Genomic DNA, 11,712 nt, shown 5'->3' with positions numbered 1-11,712 from the left:
TCCCACCGTCCGATGGACCGATCCCCTGCTCATATGGTCTGATCAACTCATCTTAACCACGTCGATGCGTATGCACTCTTCGGTCGACTAAACCCCAAGTTCAGTCGACTGATCCCTTGGTCGAGCCCGATCAGCTCACTGGAAATCTGATATTTTTGTTTGAGGGTTCGGTCGACCGATCGGACGTTCGGTCGACCAATCAATGCCGAATCTAACCCTATAAAAAGTGTTAGTCTCCTATAAAATAGAGTTAGACAAATAGAAAATAATAGTAAAGAAATATATGACTTTTGATAGCCTTTGGACTATCCGATTTTGACTTTTGAATTTCCTTCAAAAACCCTAGGTCAAACCGACGCCTACTATTCCCTCTTTGGGGAACACGCCCTCGCCTACTCCTCTCAAGAGAGTTTACCTTTTACCAAACCAGTCCTCCAGACTCTTTGGACTTTTGCTCAGCGCTCTAGACTTCAGGTCTTCATGCTGGACTTTCGTTCCACGACCTGTCCAAACTTTCACCTGGTCCGTGACCATCAAGATTTTCACCTAGAGTCACCAACTTTAGGATTTTGCCCAAAGTGCTCGACCAGCCAAGACTTTCCACATAGGGTTACCACCCCCTAGGACCTAGGGTTACCTTCCCCTAGGATTTTCCACCTACCTAGTATCCATTAGGACTTTTGCCTAAGTGTTGGGACTTTCGGGCCGCAAAAATCGCTTTTTGCATTGCGGAAACCCCGAAGTCTTGCCACCGAATCCGTGCGAAGATTAAAATAAATTCATGTACTTGTTTCTATCCTAGATCTACTCTAGATCTACATGGTAGAGATTTTATACCTTTGATGAGAAGCCCTTCACTTATCCCACTCGTCCAAGGTTGCCGGATCTCGAGAGTGTCAAGTGAACACTCCTCTATATGTATCCACACGAACAATGAGATGGAGAAAAGACACTAGAGTGTGCTAGCACTCTTTGTGGCTCACGGCAATGGAGGAAGAGGGAGAGTAGAGAGGAAGAGATGAGGAAGAAGAAAGAGTGAATGATCACACAATTGCATTCACTTGCAATTAAGTGGCCGACCACTTCATGGAGAGGTTATAAACCTCCATGGGATACCAAGAGTCATGGCTCTTGGTCTCCCTCATGAGGTGGCACACACATAAGCCAACCTTGATGATGTGGAGCATCATCATTGACCCACCTTATTCCAACACACAAATGATGTGGCATTGGTCAAGTCAAACTTGACCTTTCATCTTTCCTCTCAAGTCAAGTCAAACTTGACCTCTTATCTCCCATGGTTGATCAAATCTAACCATTGGTTCAAGTCAATTTGATTTAATAAATCTCTATTCATTGAATTAAATTGACTCAATGAGTCCAAGTCTAAATTAGACTCATTTAACACATGAATCAAATTGAGTCTAACTCAATTAGTTTAATTTGGATTACTCTTAATCCAACTTGGTTCATCACATGAACCTAATCCTCTTGGTTCATCAAATGAACCTAATCTCCATCTAATTGCCCTTTGTGTGTGACCCTATAGGTTCTTGTAACGTTGGCAATGCTCCTAAACCCATTTAGAAGCATAAGTAATGAGCGGTATCTAGCAACACATCATTACTACCCAAGTTACAAGAATGTTGAGATCCAACATCACCTTTGTGACTACTAATTGTAACTCTCACAATATGTGACAATGTCCTTCTATCCTTGACATCTAGATTGATCAATGTGAGGCATAGATCGTGTCATCCTCTAATCAATCGAAATCTTGAACTCCAAGTAGACTCACTCTAATCAAATGAGCTCAATATCTCATATTGACTCATTTGAGCATGACCATGCACTTAGTTGTCTCACTCTATCAAGAATAATGATGTCACTCCTATCATATAGGAGGGATAGATCTCATCTACATTACTCACATCCCTCCGTATAATTTGTTACATACCCAGTAATCGCCTTTATGGTCCACCTAATTACGGGTGACGTTTGACGAAGCCAAAGTATGTAACTCCTTATGTAGGGAACCATGGTGACTTCAGGTCCAAGGACTAATAGTCATACTAATAGCCACATGAGAAAGTATATGACACTCATATAACGATCCATGATACTTTCTCATGGCGGGTCATTCAGTATACATTCTCCAATGCATACCCATATGTCAACTTGATATCTCTATATCCATGACTTGTTAGATCAAGTCATCGAGTTGACTTACATGCTAGTCTCATCGCATTAACATTGTCCCTGAATGTTAATACTTGACTAGGAATGATTAAGAATAGTGTTCTCTATATCATCTCACTATCGAGTCAACCAATCGATTGATATAGATAAGAACCTTCTACTCATGGACGTTATTATACCTAGTTATTTGGCGCCAATACAAGTTAGTATAATAACAATAAAGAAATGTCTTTATATATATATAGGAATATGATACATCGAGTCCATACAACAATCATCATATGATTGGCTCTAGGACTCTAACTAACACTAAGAACACTTAGAACTTTCCTACAAGCTTAATCACACTTGTTAGATAACAAGACAACTTAACTTTGAACCTTTTGCTATTATCAAAACATAGGTTCGATTGTCTAGTGCTTCCTGCACCAACACATAATGATTTTGAACAATGGATGTTGAATAGTGGATACTTTAGACAAATGACTAGAGACAGATTGAAGTTGACCAAGCTAAAACTTAAGAACTTAGGTTGGTTGTATTGGCAACGACGAAAAACTTAAGGTAATCAGAACAGGTAATATTGAACTGAGTTCTGGTTTTATTATTTGAAAAGTACTATTAGTTGAAAATTTTAAATTTAATTTACTTAGCATAAGTCACACTACAACAAAAAAGCTAAAAGACAATGAATTTTATTTGTTGTCTTTGTCTTTCCAAAATCATTGTAACTGATGGTGTTGTTAAATACCCCACTCAATGATAATGATTTTTAAACAGTTGTCTTTTAATACTAACAACAAAAGTTTTGCAACGTTTAAAAACCATTATCCTTTAAATGCGATAGATAATAGTTCTGTAATGATTTTAAACTGTTGTCTTTTAATACCATAGATATATAGAAGATAAATGAAAAATTAAATCTACTTCAATTAATAACATATTATTAAATAAACAACCAATATAAGTATACAAATTAGCATCCTTACACTTCTATAACAAACATAATTACTTGCACACAAAGAAATTTTAATTAGAAGACACTCAACACTAATCCTCTTTGTTAGATATAACACCTAAATAATAATAAATAATAAATATTAATAGAGGGATTACCTTATAGAAATTTATGGGAATTTTTAGAGATTTTTTAGAATTTAAACGGAGGTCGTATGACACATTTAAGTGAATGAGTCGATTTGGCTTAGAGAAAACCTATTTGGAATATCCATTTATTTGGGAGTTGATTGAGGAATTTAGGGTTTAATTATATTAAACCTAAGTTATTATAAGATTTATTTTTCTTTTCCACTGATCTCCGCCGACCAAAACTCCTGATAGCCATCATTTTGTATTGATATTTTGATTCATATAAGCATGTCATTTGATCTTCTCATGTGTTACTTCCACATTTATATCATATTTCATGAGTTAGAGTCATTTGTGGACTTAATTGCAAATTATATCATATTTGTGGTATTTGATGCTAATATTTGGTTGTATTCTTTGTAGGCATCAAAAGGGCAAGGGCTCAATCGGATCAGACCAAATTTGGGTTCAAATCTAGGGCTTAAATGAAGAGATCAAGCTTTGGAGTAATATGGATCGTCCATTCAAGACTTGAGGAGATCTGAGCCATTTATCATGATCCAGTCCATCCAAGCCACAGGGGAGGAGATCACGACCATTGATCAAGATCTGAAGATTTGGAACAGATTTGGAGCAATTTTCACCGTTGGATCGATCCGGATAAATCACAGCCATCTGTTCTAATCTTGATCAGTTTTAAATGGGATGAGAAGCTACAGTGATGGCGCCAATTTTGCTACAGTAGCTTCGCATTAAGAACAGAGAGGCGGGAGCAATCTTGCTCCGGCGATCTTGATTCCATCCACCACCGGCGAGCAAGCGAGGTCAAGGGCATCCCTTCCTCTGGCTGAAATCCATCTATTAGCAACCGGCGACGCCACTTCATCCTTCTGTTCCAGATCTGACTGCAATTTCTGCCGCGACTTCGTGCGAGGAAGAAGAAGCAAAGAAGGAGAAGAAATTCGGTGGTTTGAGCCGATTCCTTTGTCTTACGGCCGGTTATCTTCCTTTCTTGAAGCTTCACACCCATCTCTAATTGAAGCTTTGCTGATCATCAACAACGCCGAGTTATTTTCATCGCCGAGTTCTTCATCCGATGCACACCAAATCCAAGCTAGGGTTTCTTCAGTTTGATTAGTGTGAATCCTCTGAATGCTAGTTTCTTCATCTCTGTTTGAATTTTAGTTTTGTTATAGCTGATCAATGCATAGTTGATTCAAATTCCCTTGCTATTGCTTTGAAACCTTCGGTTAAGGTCATTTTTCTTGATGTCTGATCAATTTAGATTTGCTTAATTATTGCATTAGGTTATTCTTGTTTGCCATTTCTTTTAATGCAGTAGTTTAAATTAGTTAGCTTCTTTGTTTGTTAATTTCCATGAGTTGAATTTACAAATGTAGCATAATTTTAGGTCCTTACTTCTTCTCTTTGTTCAAAAGTCAATTCTGAAATCCCCAATTTATACAGAAAACCCAAGCCAACAATAATTGATCCCAAGACTATCATTTTACCGTTTACATTCGTTGGGAGACGACCTGAGTCATCTCTATGCTACATTAGTGTAGAGTGAATTCGGTACTTAATTCTTTTGATATCCATTTTGCGACAAAATTAGGGTAAATCAACTGTCGATCTCTTCTCTCTCGAATCTCCCTCTTCGTGTATTCCATTGCCGCCTTCGAATCACCCAATGTCACCGACCTCGACTCGGTGCCACCGTTCCTCTTCGGCCACATGCAAGAGGTTACCAATTGCCCCTCTTGTTGCGAACCCTAGGCAAATCCACTCGCTATGCCGCCCGATCGCCAGTCACCTATCTAAGCTGAAGCACAACCTTGACACAGCGAGCAACCCACACCCATGTCCTGATGCATTGTCGATCGTCGAAATTAGTAGCGGCCCTTTTTCCCCGATTTGCCGACGCATCACCTGTTACTTCTCTTCACTATGCCCTATTTTGATCGGTGTTGCTTCATTCTGTTAGAATTCTGCTGATCCTCTATCTAGACCACCATGGTGGTCCATGGGTTGAGGCCGTGTGCTTCTGCCGACAACAACAACCTTGATCTCCCGACCTTTCATTTCCTTGCTGTTTGAGAATATAGATTTCGGTGATCCCCTAATGGCATTGCTTTGCTGGAGTTGTTCGGGTCATTGTAGCTCCTATTGTGAGCCACCAACGATCACATTGGAATTGGCATTGGCCAACACTTTTCACCGGCGATCCAGGACTCCAACCATCTCTTTCAGCCATGGGTCACCTTTGGCCGTAAGCCATCAGCAGCTACTATTGCATTTGGTAAGTAGTAGGGATGAATTTTGGCTAAAATTAATCTAATCAATAGAATGAATTGATTAGGGATAATGATATGGCTAACCCAAATTTGGTTATTGAATTAGATTAATGAAGTTAACTAATATTTAGGGTTAGCTAATGATTGCTTCGATTAGGGTTACCCAAATTTGGTTTGGTATTTGATTTGGCTATTTATTTCATATGTAATTAGCTAAATAACATATGTTGATACAAGACTTTAATTCGAGACGAGCGTCTTGATATGGGATTATTTAGCATGATCGATAGATAAAGGCAGGTACTTTCTTTCCTTGCTTTCATAATTCATTGACCTTACTGTATGATCCTGTTATTTGTATTCATTGCATAGTATTTTACCTTGATATCCACCTGTGTTACTTCTTGAGTGGGACCTTTCATTGCTTGATCTTATATTTTACTCTTTTTTGAGATTCATACAGTCTTATTGTTGTCCACGGTATTTGTGGCTCAGACTATCATGCTAGTGATGCTATATCATAGTATAAATGTAGAATATTGAAATAAAATAACCGCTTGATATTTATTCGTGCCTGAGTATTTGAAAGACCACGCCATAATATAGGATATCGAGTATCATACATGATCTTTGTTCGTTATTTTGGTTCAGGCCAATACACTAGTAAGGCCATACTATAATGTAGGATATCGAGTATCTTATGAGGTTTTGTTTGTTATTTAGCCTCATGCCTAAATGCTAGTGAGGTTAGACCCTTCTATTAGTACATTGTTATACCCGGTGTCGACCATTATCTCCCATTCATGGTTGAGAGGGTCGTCAACAACTGTTGTTATACTTGATATATGCTAGTGAGACCATACCACAGTGTAACTAGCAGAATTCGCTCTTGAATGTGATTGCTACTTAACATTTTTAATTTGTACACTTATATATCTTGTCTTCTCACGGGTCCATCCGTGGTAGAGCGTTCTCCCACAGAAAGTGGTTATTTATTTATTCTATCTGCCCACTCAACCATTCATGGTAGAGCGTTCTCCTGTAGATAATGACTATTTATGTATCATGACTGCCCATGGACCCATCCATGTTAGAGCGTTCTCCTGTAGTCAGTGGTTAGGGAGCTAGACAGCTACCTCATCCTATCTGCCTAGGGGACCATCTGTGGTAGAGTGTTCTCCTACAAACAGTGACTAGTTATATGTCTTGACTGACCACGAGATCCATTCATGGTAGCAGTTTGAGCTAGTCAGGACTTGTTATATGCTTGTTGTATGCTTGTTATGCATATGTTTGTGCAGATTTAGAGGTGTGCACTCGTGATTTATTGGTCACACTTGATTAAGCAGGTTAGTGGAGTATTATTATTGTTGGTTATGCTTCTAGTTAGTAAGTGATTATAGTGACACTCTTACTTTTGTAGTAAGTATTTTTCTGACATTATCCCCTTTGATTTCCTTATGTTATTATTATACACTATCTTCTTGTACCTTCGGAGTATGTTATACTCACTACCCCTTGCTTTCCCTTCTGTTTCCAGGTTAGTAGGTAGGTAATATGTCATGTTGCTTAGAAGTTATGATTGCCAGTCCCACGTCGCATTGAGAGTTTTTGTTTCTGCTATTACTCTTACTCGTATTTTGATTTTCCGAACTAGTTCATGTATTGTATAGCTTGTGTGTGGATTTTCATACTTGTGGTGTCCTTTTTATCTGTTATGTATTTGTTGAGGTAAGTCGTACTGTACGTAGTCTAGTTTCTTATTTTGCATGATTGTATTTGTTTTCAGCTGTGTGGGCTATAAATATTATCTTGTATTGCCTTGTGGTCATATATCCAGATTTCATATGTTGTCATAATAGGGGAGATGCTGCCCGTTTATTGGGAAGAGACTCTCTCGGGGCGTGACAATTTTATTGGTATCAGAGCTAGGTTGCGAGGCTTATTTTGTGTTTCGGATTTCATGATTTGTTTTCTCGATACGACTTTTTAAGTTTTGAGACTAGGCAGTGATAGGGCATCTCTGAGCTATAGGAAGGAAGCTATATCTCTGGTGTTGTTATACCTATTTTGGTTCACTACCTTTGTAGATACTGTTTGATTAGTTGAATGTTGTAAGCCTGAATCCATAGTGGAGACTCCTTATGTTGTCGACCGACGACCCTCGACCGTGTCGTTACTCACTAGGTCTTCCCACCCTTGGCAAGTGGATTTTTGTCTTTCCCAAGATTCGAACTCTAGACCTCCAGGTTAAGTACTAGAGTTTATAAATCCTGATAGCCAAGTGAGTGTTATTGTAACGACCCAACCCCTTGGGCGGCCCAACTGGTGGCCCATTTGGTGGCCCCTTGACGGTCCCTTGGGCGGCCCAACTGGCGACCCAAGGGACCGCCAAATGGGCCGCCCAAGGGGCCAAAGGGGCCGGGTCGTTACAACCTTGTTTAGATACTGTTAGATCAGTTGAATGTTGTAAGAATTAATAAATGGTTAGTTAGATTTTCTCCAACTTATTTGGATTGTATAATTTTCTCTATACCTATTTGTTAAATACTCACTGATTGATGTTAGCATGGTGACACTAAGTGAGTCATGCTTAATTGTAGTCGGGGTCGAGAATAATCTTGAATGCGACAAGTTGACATTACAGGACCCGAGCCTAACACATAGAATATAGATTCTTCTGTGACAACAACTGATATCGAGTTGGATGTAGGTGACGGATCCATCAATAATCTATTGGATATTAAGGATGGCAGTCTTAGGAAATACCAACAACCATAACTACCGTTAAAAGATATGATTAGGTGTATTATATAGTTTGATTATCACTAATACAAACATGACTTAAATCATTAATTAATTTAGCCTGATAAGTTGTAGAAAGAGTCGTGCCTCTGTATTCTACCATCGCACTCAACTTGACCACAATGATTGGCATCTTGCCTTTTCAACCCCATTATTCTAATGTACAGTGCTTGGTTGATCTGCATTTATACTTCACAATCTTCAAGTATCCATAATCACAATATAGGAGACTCAGGTATTGGAGGTTCTTTAATTGCTTGCTAACTGATGTGACAGGGGATCTTGGAATTTGCTAATCGTGCTTATAAGGAGATGTTGAACTTTATGGATGTAAGATAGATCAACTTTCCAACTAGCCTCTTGTACTCCCTCATATGATAACCCCCCACTAGTTCAAGCCCACAGGAGCATCTGTGTTAAGCATATATTTTCATTAAGAGATAAAAACTCTCCCTATCAGACAATCTCTATTTTAAGGATGTACTTCAACTTGCAGAGATCGTCAACTATTGATGGAAGGTACGATTTCAGTCTTACAATTTTAGAAAATCATTATGTGTTATAATGATATCATTGACAAGAAAACATAAAAAATGCATTGATTACAAGTGAAGTGAGTGAAATATGTGGACTCGGGCATTTATAGTAAACAATGAAGCACACAACTCATATCCAGTAGAAAATAATGATGTCAAAGATTGTTTTTCCCTAAATCCATGTCTCGTTCTTTAGAGTATTTATTTTAGTGATATGATCTTCTGTAGAGTTCAAATAGTTAGAACACCTCCATTTATTCATCATTAAAAAGGGCATTGATTGTTATTTATAAGTTGCTTAAATTGCTCTACAAAAAGGATGCCCAGTATAGTTAGTCCATAGGGAAGATTAACCTTATATTTTTCATCAATTTGGATCATGTTTTCGTACCTATGGTAGGCATGTTTTGATGGTTCAGGTAAATTGATTATCTGTAACATTGTAGATTGGCCTTGGTAGGTAGGAAGAAAATGAGCACAGCTTGAGTTGCATGAATTTTAATCTCGACGACAATATGAACTGCATGGGGGATGCCCTTTAGATTAACTTTTGGTTGTCAAATGTCAGAATATGAAGGTTCACATTATGGCAATCTGACATGAACTCTTCGAAAACGAAAATTTTACTGACACCCTCCAATCACTACACCATTGTCTGACAATCTGAACTTGAAGGTTAAGATCTCTACAACTGAGGTGGAAGGAAGAACAATTTGCCATAGCACATGACCTAAATAAACAAATGCCAAAATGTCTCTTCAAAACTAGCATTAGTCCAACTATTGAAAAGCAAGCTCAATGCAAGTTGCAGCAAATCCTGACATTAACAATTCACAAACTAATGATGCCCATTAGTTTAGTAGGACAAGAGTTTCCTAGATAGGTCCCTTGGTAGTAAGATTCAAGATTGTCATAAATTTTGCATCAAGTACCATGGGCGCTCCACTATTTTCTAAGTCCAGACAGGAGTTTCTTGTAATCAATGATGACTTGTTAGAGTTTGTGCACCTTGAGTTGCAAGCTGAACTAGAAAAAGAATTTTATTTGATAGTTTAAAACTGGGATTGGTAAGACTGAAGTCCTATTGAAATTATTAGGATGAAGGGATAGTAAGACATTGTTATGTGTTTGTCCTCTTTGAAGAGCAAACATCATCGTCATCTTCAAGTGCAACTATTGTGTCTCTTTTTGTTGTTTCATTCACATTCATATTAAGTACTCACTCCAGTGTTCTTTTTTTTTTCTTCACTCGGGGTTGGTTTCCATGTAAATCTTCATATTTTTGTTATCTTCATTCTGTGTGTGCCTTATCTGTTAAATATTTTATTGTAGTAGTATTTGAGTATGCGTAGCTTGGATGATTGGATCAATTGAGTTAGAATTAGAGTCACATCATTGCTGAAATGATGCTTCACTTCTCATCCACAACATCAAATTTGCCTTACGGCAAGTGAAGATGTCAGTAATCCTTGCCTAGATGAATTTGGATGATGCCTTGGTTTTGATGCATAAACATAAATGAAGAAGCACAAAACCAGAATTAAGAATGTTGGCCGATCAAATTTCACATTTTAATCAAATTTGCTAAGATGTTGTTGAGTATAGATGATCTTGGACGCAGCATGTTACCTACTTGAAGAGAAATTTGCTCTCTTTAAATGCCCTAGATACAAGAGGATTTATGTATACCGATCCAGATGGAGTTCTATAGGTTTGTGTATTCAGGAAAGAAGGAAGGAATGATGACAAGCAATGTTTTCTAGATAGTTCTATCATACTACACTTACTAGTTGTGTTTTAATATCAGCCTTGTCCTTGTCTAGCACAGATATGCAACCCAGTTATGGCATATGCAACTTGGTTAGGCAAGTGAAAAAGTCTTCATGATCTGAAAAGGTTGGTTATGAACTGTTCTAGAGAGTACATTGTGTGATTTGATAGCAGAAAAATATCAATTTTAGAAAAATAAAACATCACATCAATGAAATTTTAGATTACTTAGATTATGTGAGTTTCCTCTCATTCCAAAAAGAATGAAGTGTTTGAGACATTCAAAATGTCAAAGGTGTCGATTGAGAAGACCATTCCACAACATAGATCACTTCACGTTAGTGTTCAGTAAGTTCTGTAATAATGAGGGCATCATTAGACATACAAGCATACAACAATGCTAGTGATACCTTAAAGGAATTTATAGATCGTGTGGATGAATTAAACAACTGAGAAAGACATGACTTCTTTAAACTCAGGGCCATGGGAGATAGTTTAGGCCGAAGCAGCAACTGCAGACTTATTATTTGGTAAATTAGACCCTATATGTAACCTCCAAATTTAAGACTCAGGCGAAGGTTTTGTACATTGGAGACTCTTATTCCAGACCGTTTGAAAGAACTCTAGAAGATGATTCTTTGGCCGACTAATCCACAAGGTTCTTTGTAGTGGTATTATTCGGGCTGAGGTTAGCATTTGACAAAGTAGTTGAGGCTTGAATATAAGCAGAAATAAGATGCACCAAAGCAATGCCTATGTGCGATTATGCATTTATGTGTCTGCATTACTTGTATTTGACAAAATAGATAGCATACATTAGTTTTAGTTATTCATTTTTTTGGATTTCAGCAATGCATGCAGAAAAACAAAAGTTAAAGTTCTAAATGTGCAAACAATATTGCTACCTGTCATAACTGAGTTTTACCATGGGTCTAATGATACTTCATGTTCGAAGGATAAGATGGTGATGGATGATGATCTTGTAAAAGATTAGGCCTATATGACCCACCTAGATGTTG

This window comes from Zingiber officinale, chromosome 6A (genome assembly GCF_018446385.1).
Source record: "Zingiber officinale cultivar Zhangliang chromosome 6A, Zo_v1.1, whole genome shotgun sequence".
Lineage (NCBI taxonomy): Eukaryota > Viridiplantae > Streptophyta > Magnoliopsida > Zingiberales > Zingiberaceae > Zingiber > Zingiber officinale.
The sequence above is the reverse complement of the archived record's forward strand: the minus strand, read 5'-3'. Positions refer to the sequence as shown.